This window comes from Crocuta crocuta, unplaced genomic scaffold, assembly GCF_008692635.1.
Source record: "Crocuta crocuta isolate KB4526 unplaced genomic scaffold, BGI_CrCroc_1.0 scaffold264, whole genome shotgun sequence".
Classification (NCBI taxonomy): Eukaryota; Metazoa; Chordata; class Mammalia; order Carnivora; family Hyaenidae; genus Crocuta; species Crocuta crocuta.
In genome coordinates this window covers 2,201,054-2,216,631 of record NW_027529597.1, presented here as the reverse complement: position 1 = coordinate 2,216,631, position 15,578 = coordinate 2,201,054, and the positions used below count along the sequence as shown (strand labels likewise).

At 37.0% G+C, this 15,578-nt stretch overlaps 1 long non-coding RNA gene across 2 annotated transcripts; it reads left to right on the top strand.

Moving 5' to 3' along the window:
- Nucleotides 1-1,453: 1,453 nt before the first annotated feature.
- LOC144229745 (uncharacterized) lies at nt 1,454-7,998 on the top strand. 2 transcript variants are annotated; one of them, XR_013334590.1, is made up of 3 exons: nt 1,454-1,608; nt 6,575-6,736; nt 7,657-7,998. It is a non-coding gene; the product is annotated as an uncharacterized LOC144229745 (long non-coding RNA). The 2 variants fall into 2 exon arrangements; XR_013334589.1 differs by having other exon boundaries at nt 6,571-6,736.
- Nucleotides 7,999-15,578: the final 7,580 nt, after the last annotated feature.

Here is a 15,578-nt window from a genome sequence, read left to right as displayed (position 1 = left end):
GGGGGTGTCTGTCAACTGTATCTTTCTCTCTATGTGGTCTCTCATCTTCAAGAATGCAAGTTCAGACTTCTTCACATAATAGATTCAAACAGCAGAAGTCTCAAAATGGAAGATACAAAGCCTCCTGGGGGCTTTGCTCAGAGGGTAGAGAACATTGCTTCTACATATTTATTTGGCCAAAGCAAGTTATAGGGCCAGCTCACATTTTAAGGGAGGAGAAATAGAGTCTATCATGATGGAAGAGTCACAAAATCATATTGCAAAGGGCATGCATGCAGGGATGGAAGGAATTATTGCATCTATCTTGGAAATCTGCCATGTATGTATTCCCCATGTTGGTAGACTGGAATGGTATTGATGAAAGATCATTGGCTGGAGTAGACCTCAGAGAAAAATTCCTCATTGTAAGGGAGAAGACCAGAATGGTAATCAAGCCACACCACAGTTCATTCTTACAGGAGGGGTAATTTGTTATTGGGTATGGCTAAGACCTGAAGGTCCTTTGGATACAACACTGTCTTGATTGGAGGAAAATAAGCGTGTTTAAATGTACACTAACATGCCTATCACCTTGGAAGACTGAGTGTTTGGTTAGTAGTGAATCTGGACAGACAAGATTACTATTGCACTACTGCCATACCAGTAGACCAATATCTATTGTGCTATTCAGCAATACTGTTATTGGCAGAGATACCAAAAAAAACAANNGCACAGTGGACTAATCAGATTATCTAGCCCTTTCTCTCTTCACCTGGCTGGACTGAATAAGAACTCCATCCCTGCCACCAATCCTGGTTCTTGGAAATTCAGTCAAGATAGAGATCTTGTGTGAATGATTTTGGACTTCCTGCTAATAGAGAATGAGTAAGAAAGAAGGTGAATTGCTAACATTTATTAAGTTTTTACCAAAATCAGACACTTTTCTAAATTCCTTAGAAATATTATCTCATTCTTTTGAAAACTCCAGTGAGGAAGGTATGGTCATATCAATTCTTTCCTATTCATATGTGCATATGATATATGCAAATTAAATTATAAGTGTTCCTTTTTGCCCTATTTTCTACTTCACTATTTTACTCTATTGTACCTGAAAGCAGTACTAGATCTCAGCTCAAGAGAAGTCCATGCCCTGCAGACTCATCCTTGTCTTATAAACTGCACACTGGGGTTATCTGAGCCTACTGCTTCATATCTGACTTGTCTGGATCCCCATATGACCTGAACACAAATCATCATAATTATTGCGAAGATGTGCTCATTCCTCCATCAGTCAGGTTCATGACCTTGCCAACTGACACAGAGCTGGACAGGGCACCGAGGCCAAGGAAACACAGGGTGCTCTGGTTGCCTGAGACTGCCTGAATAGTCATGCCTTTGTGACACCATCGTTTGCCTATGCATCTTGTAATGCCAACACCTGCCTCCTTATTTGATCCTATAGTTCACAGCGTTACTATGCTTTTTCAAGCCGGTACCTTCAATCTAAGCCAGACTGCACTTGGGGACCAGACTATACTCTGTAACATGGAAGAACATTGGCTATATTAACGCTCAAGATAGAGAGGCTACTGTGAACTTGTTTGAAAGAAGACATACGAAAATCACAAGGTATATGGCAAAGCATATATTTTATTGTTGATGTAAGGAATTTAAAAAGTGATTCTGACATCATATTTCTTCTTGGGTGGAACCCTCCTATGAAATATGTTGCTCCCACTCTACTTTTATTAGCAGTGGGAAAGCTGAGGCAGTGAGAAGTTAGCTCACTTTGTTGAGGTCATATAAGTCATGAGGGAGGTGGCAGAATTTGAACACTTGCAGAGACCAAGTCCAGAGCCCACACTCTCTGAAATATGCTCTTTTGGGAGATGAACTTGACAGGGAATGCTGATGGATCAAATACTGGCCAGAACATGAAGGAGAGTGAATTGTCAAGATGAAAATGCCATGGTAACTTCTCCAAGATGGAAAGGGGCCAGGCTGGGAGAACATGCTGAGTTTAAGACACCTTTGACATTGGCATAGACATCAGGAACCCCAAATTTGACACGAGTGAAGTTTTCTTACAAATGTTACATATTTGAATGCCAAATAAAAGTTTGGACTGATTTAATAACATATATACATCAGTCAGAGTTGAATATATACCTTTTAAGTGCTTAGCTTACTTAGTTGAACAATTTGTGTTCAACATGCTAACTTGTGTCATGTGGTGTTTTCTTCAAAGTAGATTCAGTTAAAGAAGAGGCTGATACTGCAATTTAAATCCTATTAGTGTGAGGTCTGTGCTGTAAGCTGAGTGCTTTTACTTTAGTGGAATTTCACTGTATCCGGTGTATTGTATTCCCAGCATACACAGTAATGCCTCCTAACTCTGTCACAACCTCTTGCAAGTTATCCAGTGTCCCATGTTTAGTTAGCAAGTGATAAGAAATCCCTCTAAAGATTAAGGACTCTGTAAGTGCTATTGCCTTACAAGAAGCTATGGAAAAGAACTGAGAGCATATAACCCTGCTGGTTTTGTTGACAGCATTAGAGAATGAGAAACTGGCCCCCACTAGGTAACTTATGAATTATAATTTTCTATCTTCATCCTTGCACATATCCGAGAGTTTAATTATACTTTGTTCATTATGAGTGCTTTGCCTGGGAACACGCCTACATCCTTTATAGTGAAATATTTGTGGTATTGACATCTAACATTGTGTGTGTGTGTGTGTGTGTGTGTGTGTGTGTGTGTGTGTGTAGAGGGGAGGGAGGTAATAGGGAAACAGCTTTGTGGTTTTAAGATTATTTAGGAGGGCCAAGAAAGGATTGTGTTAATCACTTTATCATCCTCAATGTTTTTACTTCTTTCATCAGTACCTTCTCAATCCTGGCTTGAAGTTAAAGAACCAGGTGAAGTGTTTGAAAGACTTCACTGAAAACAAAACAAAATAAAACACACATGAAAAAATGAAAACAATCCCCTTCACAACAGTGTATATATATCTTTTATATATATATACATATATATATTATGTTCATTCTTTAATCTTTTCACTAACTTCCCTGTGTGGGTGTTGATTCCTGAAACATTCCTTGTACTCAAAACTCCATCACAGCATCTGCTTCAAAGAAGTCTATCAGTGACCATATCAAATACGATTCCAATCAAATAAGGCTTTACTGCTAAATGCTGAAAACAAACAAACAAAACAAAACAAACTGCCTTGGCAAATCAGGGTCTGGGGCTGCCCCCCGCCCCCACCGCCTCTTCCCCGCTGAGGTATGGCAACCAGGCACCAAGTTTGGAAATCCTTTCTCCTCCATTCCAAGCTCCTCATGACAATTAGAAGCAGAGGCCTAGAGGGCATTTGTGACCTACACTCATGCTGTGCATAAGGATAGGGTCTGACTCATGCCATCACTCCATTTTGATAATTCAGGGCTGCACCAGGGTCAATCACATGTAATCTCTCAAATTCACTCAAATTTTAAGTCCAAATGATATACAATGAATGTTATAAATAACATATTTAAAATTTGCAATAAATGTTATGATTCATTCCCTAAATCCACTTCTGAAAGTCACGTCTACTTCAATTCCAACGTAGCCTCCTTAAGGGATTTGTGAAGAGAAGTTTTGTAAATTAGATGAAAGCAGACTAGCTGTGTCAAAGAACAAGGCTTAGTCTGGGTAAGTAATCTCTCTTGCAACTTAATAAAACCCATTATGATGGGACTATGGGTCTCAAAGAAAATGAAATTCTCTAGGCATTTGTGACTGACCAGCAGGTCTTTCAGATGAGCGCATATCCTTGATTAAAGGATTTAGGGCATGCTATGAGCTAAGTCGAGGGTCACTGAGGTTTGCAGTTCAAGTGCCCTGACTCAGAGAGATTTAGAGTTTAAAATATTCTATTGCAAAGCAAGTTATATATGGTCTGCCTCAGGCAGTAGTTTTCAACTGAGGGTGATTTTGCTCCAGGGGACAATTGGCAATTCCTGAAGATCTTCTGGTTGTCACAACTGCTGAGTGCCAGTGGCATCTAGTGGGTAGAGGCCAGCTATGTCACTAAACATCCTACCCTGCAGAGAACAGCCCCCACAACAAAGAATCTTCTGACCAGAAATGTCAATAGCAAGGCCTTTGGAAAACACTGTTTTTATACCATTGTCCTGCTGATTTAACAGAATTGGCAAATGGCCCCAGAATGAGGCTTGGACCAGGAGCTCCAAAAGTGAGATTTGCTGTCTTGAGTGAGTTCTCCTGATAGAGGTTCTGAAAAGCGTTTTGACTTGGTGATTGTGCTTGACTGCTTAGATCTAAATGTCACTTGCCTCACGTAGGCTCATTAGCTAGAACTTCTGCTCATATAAATGGCAGTTCCATGAGCATGCTGGGAGAGGGAGGTTGACACCATGATGAAATGAGGCTTGTCAAGTTTGTTGTAATTAAAAACAGCTCCAATGTCTGTCCCCTGTAGAAATCTAAATGCTATTAACAGGAGTATCTATGTGATAAATAAAAATGGCATCAAATTAACTATGCTTTTTGAAAGATTAAAACTAAACATTAATTTTTAAAAAATTGCCTCTTAGTTTCCTTCAGACCTAGTATGTTTCATTAGATCCTTTATATATTTTCCCCATTTTATTAGCTGGAAAGAACATTTCACTTTGGCAACATGTCTTTGACTCCATTTCCATATTCTCCTTCAAATTTGAGGTTCAACAAAACACAATGTTCTGATTTGATAATCATTCATACCCAGGTTCTTCTATGTTGTGTGTCCTCAGTCTTCTTGAAAATAGACTTGTGTCTTCTAGACACAAAGTATGAATAACTGCTATGATATTAGAGGTGCAAAGGGAGGCATGAAATCAGAAAAGATGATCATCCAACTCAAAGTGGTAAAAAAAAGCTGCTAAATCCAGCGATATTTGAACTAAATTTAGAAAGCTAAATTAATAACGTAAAATTAGAAAAGGGAGGTGGTGTGAATAAAGAGGGATGGAGGGATGGATATAACTCAGCATCTAAGGAAATATTATAAGATAGACATTTCAACAAAAAATTCCAAACATATTTTATTTGGGCTAGTGTTCCAACTGGGATTCAAGTAGAGAAATAATATAGCCTTATTGCCTTGGGCTCCTATTTAAAAAAAAAAAAGTCGTGACTCCCTCCCCTTTTTGATTCACCCAGGCAAAATTTCTGTTAATACTGAATTTTTTTCTTTATCTGTTGACTTTTTTTTTTACATCAGGATGAAATTCATTTGAATAATATTCAAAAGGTTTCAAATTAATAGAAACTAAGATTCATTTCTGAATGAAGCCTAAACATTCTGATCTGTTCACAAAATCTTCAGATATAGTCAAATTTAATTTTTTAAAATGAATACAGAGAAAAATACTCATTCATTGAGCTAAAGAACCAGTCACCACAGCACATTCTTACAGAAGACCTTCTCCCCAATATTAAGGAGCCACCTAGGAGCTGTTTATCTGCTTCCCTTACAGCCACCCAGCTGTTACTTCCATTTGTGGTCTTAGTGCTAATTGCATAATGTCCCTAATTTATACCCGCTGGTAGATCTGATCACCACATTACCTAGAGGGTAAGCTTTAATTAGAGAAATTTCTGAACAAATTGTCTAAAGGGCTTGTTTAGCATGATTAAATGCAAGAGGGTTTTGCCTCCTTTTTTTTTTTTTAAGAATGAACACTTTATACTAAAACTTTGCAGATAAAAAACATCGGTTCTAATTAAGGCCCATCAAATGAGCAGCAACGTTACCCAAGAAAACCAATTGAATTCTGTTGTGTACAGCTGAAATGTATATGACTCAATGTTACATTTATTCAACAGCTTCTGGCATTTCTACTTCGCCTCTGTCAGAACTAACAAGGTGAAACGGCAAACTGATTGAAAAAGGATAAACTGTGAAAAGATGATACACTGATGTGAGGTGCTAATTCAGCTGTGGCTTATGAAAAGAGATTAGAATCACCTGCTTTCTCATCTGCACATCTCCCGGCACTCACACAAGCCAACATTAAATTAAACTTTCCATATTGCTCATAGGTAGCAAGATACCATGCGAATTAATATACAATCATTTCACATTCAACTGAAGTGCAGATGAGATAAATATCATAATAGGATCAACAAACTGAGAATCCAAAAAAACAATTAAGGTCAACTTCACTGTTTTGATGGAATACTTTGGCTAAATGTCAGTGTAATAATGAAATGCAATAAAATGTATTTGGGAGAGTTTAGAAAGCTCGGTCACTTCTTTATCAGCCTATGTGAAAAGTCTATTATTCTTAATCATCAGCCTTTTTTTTGATACCCCCTTGGCTGGATCTTTGTTAGAAAATACATTAACTTTAGAAATTGTATTCACTGTTTGAATACATAAGCAGGACATAGTAAAGTGTGATTGATTATCTGATTCTTTTGAGTAAACCTTTGAAAAGGACTATCTTTTGTATCCTTATCACAAACTTTCTTTGTGAATATTAGCAGTGGCTGCACATTAAAATCACTTAAAATTTTTTTTAATGTTTATTTTTGAGCCAGAGAGTGAGTGGGAGAGGGGCAGAGAGAAAGGGAGACACAGAATGCTAAGAAGGCTCCAGGATCTGAGGTGTCAGCACAGAGCCCGATGCAGGGCTTGAACCCACAGACCGTGAGATCATGACCTGAGCTGAAGTCGGACGCCCAACCAACTGAGCCACCCAGGTACCCCTAAAATCACTTTTTAGAAATGCCAATACTCATCCTAGACCAACTAAATCTGATTACCTAGAGGTTGATTACAGACATAAGAATTTTTGAACAGTGTTCCTCGCACTTCTGATGTACAGTGAGTGTTGAAAAACCACCAAACTATATAATCATTGATTAAATGGCAATTTAAATAGTAATCTTTAATTGGAACTCTCCATTGAGAGTTAAAGTACCAAGATTATCATCCTATCCTGGCCACTATTTTATGAGGTGACCTCAGGCAAATCACTTCACTTCTTCCGGATCCTATGATGGGTAATCGTTTATGTTTTTTTTAAGCTAAGGAATTAATTTTATCATACGTCCCTTACCTCTATGTGTGCACTACCCCAAAGAGTAGAGTGTACAATTTTCACATACTTTTATGTTCCCTTGGCATTAGGATACAATCTGTGCTGAAGTAAGTGGGAAGTAGAGAGATACTGTGCCTGGCAACAAGCTCAGCAGTACTTAATCCAGCCTCTGCCTTTACCAATATGTGGCCTTCTCCCTTGTCCATCATGGAAACATCATGGGTAGCAGGGATGTTGCAACTCTGTTTACTCAGGGGTGTAAAAGGACAACCAAATTTAGAATAGGCTGGGCATGTATGAAAATTAAGCACCTAATAAATTGTTATTCATTATCTGAGCATTCATTGACTCGCAGACTCACTTATGGTTTGATGAATTCAATGATTCATCCATTCATTCATTCATCTGATGCTTCACTCATTCTTTCATTCAACAAATATATATTTACCAGGTAGCAGGGCAAGCAGCAGGCCTACAGCATCAGAGGCCCCCAGTGAGACTCAGCCCCCTCTGCCTATAGTAATGAACCACTCATTAATATCACACGCCCTTAAATGGTTTCACTTCTTTACCTCTCAGGTTTCCCTAGATTAATGGACATCAATTCTAGGCCCTTTGGAGGAAATATTGGAAAAAAGAAGCTATCCTTCCTCTGGGGTTGCTCATAAAATAAGATATCAATGCTAAGCAGCAAGCAGCCATTATGTCACCAGGAAGAAAGAGCTTCTTGAAATTGAGTCAATGAAGAGGAGACCCACGTGATAGAAAAAGTAAGACTGATACCATATGACATTGATTGAACCCAGGATCCAACTATACCTGCAGCTGAATTTGTACTTTTCATGTACGTGAGCCAATATATTTCCTTGTTTGGCTTAAATAAGTTGATTTATCATTTGCAAATAAAACGTATATAACAAATACTTCTTTAATATCTTATCCCTTAAAAAGTTACATCATTATGACTCCTTGCTTTTCACTAAAATTAATCACTCACTCATTCATTCATTCATTCATTCATTCATTCTAATAAGACACAGGTTTAATATAAAACGATGACTTTCTTTAGTACTCATCTGAATAGTATAGGCGACCTTAAGATGTATTGGCCAGCCCAGGTTGCCATAACAAAATATGACAGACCAGGTGGCTTAAAAAATAAAAATTGATTTCTCAGTTCTGGAGGCTAAGAAGTGCAAGATCAAGGTGCCAGCTCATTCAGTTCTTGGCGAGAGCCCTCTTATTGCTTTGCAGATAGCTGCTGTCTCCCTGTGTGCTCACATGGCCTTTCCTCAGTGAGTGTGTGTGAAAAGAGATCTCCATTTTCTTACATGCCCACAAATCCCACCATGAATTCCTTACCCTCATGAACCTTATCTAACCCTAACTAACTCCCAGAGACTCCATCTTTAAATATTATCACATTGGGGCTTCAAAGCATGAATTTTGGGTGGACACATTTAGTCCATAACAGATATATGCACAGTATCAAACATATGAGGAGTTTTTTAAATTCAATTTAAAAATTTTTATAGGCGACATCTGATTCTTGGTTTCCCCTCAAGTTTTGATTTCACGGTTTGTGAGATAGAGCACTGCATTGGGCTCTGCACTGAGCACAGTGCCTGCTTGGGATTCTCTCTCCTTCTCTCTCTGCCCCTCTCCCGCTCTTTCTCAAAATAAATAAACCTTAAAAAATAAAATAAAATAAAATAAAATTTCTGTCTGTGCATCATGTAATTTATTTTTTGTGACATTCCATCTTCCCCCTATAAAAAGATAAATGGTCAAGAAACTATCTTATCTAAAAGAGATTTAGAAAGTTTGGACTCTATATATCTAAATTAGTTTAATATATCAGGGTAAATTAATCTTTAGATTTTTTTTGCATCTTTTATAGGTAATAATATAAATGTAATTGCAAAAGCTATGTAGTTTTATGTTATTTTTCCATTTTATATCTTAAGAATTTTTTTATTATTTCAAGATCTTGTCTTGGTGGTAATTAAAAAAAAATAAAATTGGTCTATAGGACACTGAACTGGTGTGCCAAAGTTTACATCCTCAATTTATTTTGGAACATTTTAACAATTACAAATGATGCTGTGAGGAACAGCCCTTTAGTATTTACATTTGCTCATGTTCAAGATTATTTGTTTTATTTTACTAATTAAAATATTATGAGTTTATTTGAAGTGTGTATATATTCTAAAATGGTAAATTGATTTATAGTGCAATCAATGATATATGTTGTTCCTTATATCATCAACCTTTACCACCTCTGGGTGTTATTTTTAAGATTTGCTGATATTAAAGAATACATATTCACAGTCAATGATGGAAAGAGCATAGAAATGTATAAAGAACTAAGTAAAAGTTAGCCATAATTGCACCATCCTTATACCTTCTCTTATTGCTTTTTATAAATTTGATTTTATGAAATTAGTATCATACTGAATATACAACATTGACTTTATTTAAAAAAATAACAGTCGGGGCACCTGGGTGGCTCAGTTGGTTAAGTGGCTGACTTCGGCTCAGGTCATGATCTCCTAGTTTGTGGGTTTGAGCCTCACATCAGGCTCTGTGCTGACAGCTCAGAGCTTGGAGCCTGCTTCAGTTTCTGTATCTCCCTCTTTCGCCACCCCTCCCCCACTCCTGCTCTGTCTGTCTCTCTCTCTCTGTCTCTCTCTCTCAAAATTAAATAAACATTAAATTTTTTTAAAAAAATAAGTCTACTAAGACATTTTTCCATTAAATCAATTAAAGTCCATCATTAAATTATTGTGATTATTAAATTTCATAATTGTGACCAAAATTAAAACACTTTTTTTGGTTAGAAGCTGTTTTTAATTCTAGTTCTCACAAATGTTACAATGAGAATTAATTAAAATTTTTTAAAATGTTTTATTTATTTCGGAGAGAGACACACACACACATAGGGCGAGCAGGGGAGGGTCAGAGAGAGAGGGAGATACAGAATCTGAAACAGGCTCCAGGCTCTGAGCTCACTGTCAGCACAGAGCCTGACGTGAGGCTTGAACCCACAAGCCATGAGATCATGACTTGAGCCGAAGTCAGATGATTAACAACCGAGCTACCCAGACGCCCCTACAATGAGAATTTTTTAAGGTATTTTAGCAACACATTTCAATCATTTATTAAAAATAAATTTTTAGGGACACTTTAGTGGCTCAGTTGGTTAAGCATGAGACTTCAGCTCAGGTTGAGATCTCGCAGTTCATGGGTTTGAGCCCTGCATCAGGCTCTGCAGGAAAAGCTGCTCTGGATTCTGTGTCTCCCTCTCTCTCTGACCCTCCTCCCACTTGCACTCTCTTTCTCTCAAAAATTAAAATAAAACATTAAAAAATCTTTATAAAACAGTTTTTGGATTGAATTGTATAGTTATATTCTGAATTCTTGATATATCAAATAGAAATTATCATTCAGAAAATCTTAGTATACTCTTTTTTGGACAATCAACCAACTCAAGAGTTGGAAGAACGCAGAAAGAAAACACTCTAGTCACTGTTAAATACAACACATGTATATAATATATTAAAATGACTTCCTAAAAAGCCTTACATTAATCCTCTTTTTTAAAATTTTTGTTGTAGGCACTAAAACTACGTGAACATATGGACACAGCAAAAGCATGAAAAATAAACAACAGTAGCTATCAAAACAAAGCATGTCATATACGCCTAATTATTTACCCAATAATCAGTTTTAGTGGTCATATTAGAACAAGCCATGAAATTTTAGGTAGAACATTTGGTAGAATTTCACACACAAACTAACATGAAAATATTTCATATGACAAGTTGTCAAATCAAATTGTGTTGAAAGAGTCTCCCGTTAATCAAAACAGAGCCACTTTCATAGCTAAGCCTCTACTAAGTAGGTATTTCACAGCATAATGATCATTGTTTTTAATTCTTTCTTTGCTAACAGAAACTATATGGGAACAATTCCAGGGACTATTTAGAAGTCCCTAAAAAGACAACCAGGAGTAATGAGAGAATCAGGTGAGACAGTTTTAGATGCAAGTGACAAACACACCGTTCTCTGAATTCATGTAAGCAAGAGCTCTCGGAATGTTGCCAAATCCAGGCACGTCTGCATCCAAAGGTTCACCTGATGTCACTGGGATCGCTTTCCTCTCTCTCTCCAGCCCCCTACCCTCCCTCCCTCTTGTCTTTCTCTCCATCTCTCTCTGTGCTCTTATTTCCTTGGTTAAAGCTTCATTCTTAGTGATTTTTTTTTTCAGCAATAGTAAAATACAAGGCTATTGGCCATGTTCCTTGTGGTCCTAAGTGAGAGAAGACATAGAGTTGTAACAAGTGATGATTCTGGCCCGGCCCAGCTAGAGTATACCAGGCCCTATCTCCATCTCCATATATTCCTACAGGGTGCGACTGAGTCATCTATTCCTGATGTGTCGAAGGAGATGGTGTAAGGAACGGAAAGTGGTGAGACTATCCCTTANAAAAAAAAAAAAAAAAAAAAAGAAAGAAAGAAAGAAAAGAAAAAAAAAGAAAAACAAACAAAAAACCCCAAAAATAATAACCCCCCCAAACAGAAACAAAATCCCAGAAGGAAGACTGAAGTGAGAGGGTGGGTGTGGCTGGAGGAGCTGAAAACACAGAGCGCTGGGGCTAGATCTAACAGTGAGGCATAAAGTTTGTCTTTGGAACCAAGGCCAGCACACAGCACACTCTGTTCTCATTCTCTCTCTCTCTCTCTCTCTCTCTCTCTCTCTCTCTCTCATCCCAAACAGCCTCTGCACTGTCAGCACAGAGCAGGATACGGGGACTGAACTCACGAACCACGAGATAATGACCTGAGCTGAAATCTGACTGAGCCACCAAGTGCCCCTCTTCTCTCATTTTCAAGAGTATTCCATGCTCCAGATATTTTTGGCATCCCCTTTTTCTCTCATAATTTACCTGCTCTTTGTCTTCTATTCATTCAGGGTCTTACTTCCTAATAAAATAATAAAATTGTAAATAGGCTCTAAGAAATCATAGGGGCCCTTCAGTCGGAACCTCTATGCATTGCCTTAGAAACCTTTTCAACTGATTTCAGCCGTCATTTACTGAGTATCTACTAAATGCTAGCACCTTGCCCAGCACCATGGGAGAGAAGAGAAAGACAGAATGTGGGTTTCCAAGAAGTTCATGTATAGAGATCAGAGTAAGGTCATAAACTAACCTGATAAGGGATCATTTTAGTGTTGCAATGATGAGAAAGTAGTGATTAATTCTGCTAAGGAGAGTCAGAGATGGCCTCATGGAGGAGCTGACATCTATAAAGGAGGATCTGGAGTGTGGAAAGGGTATATTAGCTAGAGAGAAAAACATAACAAAGCAGACAAAACAGAAAGTGCTGGGTATTCAGGAGAGTTGGCAGGTGACATTAGCTGTGAGTAGCACAGGTCTGCTAAGCTGATGGAGAAGCCATTGAGGCAAATTGTCAGTGACCCCTTTAAACACACAGAATCTAAAGTGCCAATCCTTTAAAATACTTAAGATAGTTTCTTTCTGCAAAAATTAGATCTGGGTCAGCTAACTCTCTGTAAAGTCTTAGGCTTTCCATGCTCACCGGTCCCTGTCACAACTCTGCTATTAGAACATGAAATAAATCAGCCATAGAAAATATGGAAATAAATGGCAATGGCTGTGTTCCAATAAAACTTTATTTACAAAACTAATCAGCCATTCTCCAGGTCATCAGTTTGCTGACCCCTGAATTATGTTAAGACAGTAGTTGGATTAGAAACTTCTGCTCGGGAGAGGGAGAAAATAGTATAATGTTGTAGAGCCATAATTCAGGCCAAAATACGGCATATCTGTTTTTTGATATACCCACATGCACAAGACTTTTAATGTGCTTAAAGTAATTTTTCATAATTATTTCAAACTATATATAATAAACAACATAGTAATTTTTTCAACTTACTAATTATTAAAATACAACTTTCCATACATTTTTAGTTAGAAAGGATTAGGTATACTTTGACAGCAATAAGAGGTTTCAAGCCCCTCTCTTAAAGTGTTCTTTTGTCTTATCTTCCCCTGTGGAAAACCTAGAAAATACTTTTCAGTAAAAATCACTTTCCCATCTGTTACGGATGTCCCAGATTTGCATTGTATTCCCCTGATGTGTTACTTTCTTTTTCTTTTTCTTTTCTTTTCTTTTCTTTTCGTTTCGTTTCTTTTCGTTTCGTTTCGTTTCTTTCGTTTCGTTTCTTTTCTTTGCTTTTCTCTCTCTCTCTCTCTCTTTCTTTCTTTCCCTTTTAAAAAATCTGTACAGGATGACAGAGAAGGAAAAAATAGAACTTTCTGGGAAATAAGGTGTAAGAAGTTTAGGTGGCAAAGAGATCAATGTAGTTTTCCCTAGAGTTTCCTGGACAAAGCACAGAAAATGCAGATAAGTGGGTTTGCTTGTCAGAGAGCGATTCAAGTTGTGTCTATATAATGCTATCATAGCTGGGAACACTGGCTTGATTTTTTTCCCCACTTACTCAAATAACTACTTTGACAAATTTTCCCACTCAATTGACCTTTGTTAGAGGTTGTAAAGATGCAACCTGAAATACCTTTGAGACCACTTTTTTTGTTGTTGATCCTTTGTTTTTGTCCAAACAGTGGCAAACAATTTAACTAAGGGCTTTATTTATTCTTTTTTGTCCCTTGTGACTTTCGTTTTCATTTAGATGTTACAATATTTTCTAGTTTCCTTATCTCGCTTCCATCTGCTACTTTCCCCAAAATAGTCTCACTTGAGATTTAGTCATGGCTTTCTCTGTGTTAGCCACATGAATTCTTCTATATCCTGCTTCATTTTGTTGTTGATTTGCTAATCGTCCTAAGTGAAAAATGCCTGAATAATTAATCCTGCTTTCTAGAATGCTATTCTATTCTATTGAGTTTCCTCAATAGTTTTGAGAGTGTGGTCAGATTAAAGTGCATAGGTAAATTTAGTATGATGATCATGCTGAACTTTGCAGATTTAAAAAGTTTGTCTAGAAATTCTTGGTACTTAAGGAAGAATATAATAATATAAACTTTCTAATGTATGAACAATGCATTACTTAATTATCTGCAAAAGGGTTAAATCTTACTTATGAGCAAGATTATTTTTTCAAATGTTAAATTATTATATATTAATATATTATAGATGTATGGTCAACCAGAGCAGCATTTTTCTCAGCTACTACATATGGAAAAGTTTTCCTAAAATATATATTTGCCTTTTCCACTGGTCACCTTATTAGCAAGCCGATAATCAATATCCCTTCTTGTAGTACCATTTTGTAGGTTAATTAAAGAACTAGTAGCCTAATTCAAGGTCATTATTTTAGAGTGCCTTCTGAATTTCCCTATTCATCTCTTTCCTTTGTGTTCCCTTTGTGATTTTGATATAATCCATCCTGGCATTTCTATTTTAATGATGTGTTTATGGATTTCTATAATCCTTAAGTGGTGAACTTTTCAAAAGCCAGGGTCATGTTTATTAATTTTTGAACTTTTGGTGCCTAGAACTGCAGCTGGCAACCTGGAGGTAATTAATTTCCAAATGCATACATGGCTAGTACAATGTATTGGTCAGACTATTAACATTTCCCAGTCTTTGGGGACAGGTACTAGAATTTGATCATTTGGTTACAAGGTAAATCTACATTTAGATACAGAGAGGTAAATGAGAGAAGAGAAGTTATTTCTGTAATTGAAAGGTGCTCATTAGTTGCCATAGTGTCATTTGAGAGGCTGAGGTTGTTCTAGCTTTATTATTTATTATTTGTTATTGATTATTATTTATTATTTCTGTGCAGATGAGAAGTCCTTCAAATCCTGATCCACTCCACTGCAAGTTGTAAATGGAGAGCTACAGGTTGAAAGGTTTCTTAACCAGTTCACCACTGATTTAATTCCTGAACACGGACAATGTGAACTTAATTATCTTGAGACCTTTCAAAGGATGCTGACATTCTGTGATTTAAAACAGCTACTGCTATACATAACTGACATTTCAGAATAGAAAGAATGCAATTCACATTAGTACTGTATATTTTGCCAACAGATTTACTTTTCTTAAAGATTTTATTTTACCTCTAGTTAGTTAACATACAGTGTTATATTAGTTTCAGTTGTACAAATGTAGTGATTCAACAATGTCATACATCACCTGGTGTTTATCACAAGTGCACTCCTTAAACATTATCACCTAGTACTGGCTAGTTAGGATGGAATATATCTTCATAGCTAAGAGCAAAGGATCAGACAGTATGAGTTCTGAGTTCAAATCCTGACTCTTACATTTACCAAGTATGTGCCCACTGAGTACTAGTCATGTAAAGTGAGTTGGTAAAATAAATCAATACCCGTATGATATGGTGTTGTCAAGATTCAATGTGACATATTCAACAAATAGCCATTGAGTGCTCATCATGGCTTCAAAGGAGAACAAGAAGACAGACAAGGTCTTTCTCATCAAAG